The sequence below is a fragment of the Alosa alosa genome, chromosome 14, assembly GCF_017589495.1.
Source record: "Alosa alosa isolate M-15738 ecotype Scorff River chromosome 14, AALO_Geno_1.1, whole genome shotgun sequence".
NCBI classification, from domain to species: domain Eukaryota; kingdom Metazoa; phylum Chordata; class Actinopteri; order Clupeiformes; family Clupeidae; genus Alosa; species Alosa alosa.
Genome location: NC_063202.1, coordinates 32,062,237 through 32,063,935, shown reverse-complemented (window position 1 = coordinate 32,063,935; position 1,699 = coordinate 32,062,237). Strand labels below are relative to the sequence as shown.

At 39.8% G+C, this 1,699-nt stretch overlaps 1 long non-coding RNA gene across 1 annotated transcript; it reads left to right on the top strand.

The window, feature by feature from the left end:
• The first annotated feature begins 273 nt into the window (after positions 1–273).
• LOC125307104 lies at positions 274–1,480 on the top strand. The gene is made up of 3 exons (XR_007195652.1): positions 274–322; positions 439–558; positions 1,133–1,480. It is a non-coding gene; the product is annotated as an uncharacterized LOC125307104 (long non-coding RNA).
• The last annotated feature ends 219 nt before the right edge of the window (positions 1,481–1,699 follow it).

Here is a 1,699-nt window from a genome sequence, read left to right as displayed (position 1 = left end):
ACAATGTTAATTTTCTGTAAATCACATTAAGTTATTTCGTTGTCTACTGCATTTCGTTGTCTCTGTACTAGTACTCTGCACAATGACAATAAAGTTGAATCTAATCTAATCTAATCTAATCTTTCTAAAACACTAGTATCCATTCTGTTCTCATCTGTAGACTGCATACCTCGCAACACTTGGAGGTTGCAACCCCGGGGATGTGGTAAGGCGAATGCTGCGCCACATCATGGATGACAATTAAGCACAGCAATTCAACTGGCTGGGGCGCAGGGGAGAAAGAAGGCTTTTTCAGCCTTTAAGATCACTGCTGTAATACGAGGTGTGTAACCAAATCACTCTATTGCTGACATAAGCATCTTGTGAGTGTGCATCTAATGAGTTTTGTACTGCTGTACTGCATTGCCAAGAGTTAAAAAAAACCTTTTACCTGTTCAGGTGCATCAGCGGTTCAGAAAATAACCGCCAGTGAGTGTGAGGCAGTCATAAAAAACTGGCTAAAGTACAGTGGTGACAGGAGTGGAGGGAGAAAGAGGAGAACTGGGAGACAGCAGGGAGGTATGCACAGCCAAAGCTTCATGATCCTTCAGCTTTTAAGAAATGAAGACACAATGAGTCATGACATGCAGGTGTTGCAGTACATTACTTGTGATAATGCATTACTCCTGCACTGGTTATTTGAATAAAAAACTAAACAATTTGACACTGCAATAATACATTATACAAAAACAATTATTACTTAGTTGTTTGTTTGTGCCTATAGACTATTGTTATTATTATTTTTCAATTGAATAGGCTATCCAAATGAGTGAATCATACAGGTCTGATCAGGACGCATGCACACGCTGACTGTCTAATAGCTCTGCATTAGGAGCTAAAACTACAGCTTTTTACTTTTATCACAGAAATTCTAATCAAATATGATTGTTTTCTGTCCTCAACTTCCCTAGCTCTGCATCATGGCAGCCTTATCATTCAGTATTCTTTACAAACATGGTGTTGCAAACATATCCAACAATTGAAAATTAGGCCAATTGACTCCCTTCAACTTTATTAGGAGGCATAAACAAACATTACCTGCAGCCAAATGTCTGACGATCTGTAGGTCTAATGAACATCTTCTTTACTTCAGGTGATGATACAGTGTCCAGGGACAGCAGCAGCAGCAGCAGCATGGATGATGACGACTTTTAAGTTATTTATTTATTTGTTTGTTTGTTTGTATTGTTTATAATACATTATATTGTTACCTGTAGGTTATAACTGCTGTCTGTTTTAATTCCTTATGACATTTAAGCTATGAATGGACTTCTGTAAGATCCTAGAAGCTCAAATATCATGCTTATAACTATAAAAGGAAAAAACATGGCTAAAGTTGGCAATTGGTTATAAGCCAACGTTGGCAATTGGTCATAAGCCAACCGAGTTAATGACTGTCAAAAATGACGTTGGCCCAAAGTCATGCCAACGGCTGCTATACCGTTGGGCCAACATGTCCCCGACGGCCAAAGTGACGTTGGCCCATTGTTGGCGGGTGACGTACTGTAAGGCCAACGTCTCTGACGCAGTTGAGCCAACGTTGGGCCAACCTCTGCTTGCTATCTGGGAAGGTAGGGGAGAACTGGTACAATTGTAACAGCGGTACAAGTAACAGTGTTTTATTCTCAAGATATTGTGTAGCTATGAAAACGTAAACCGA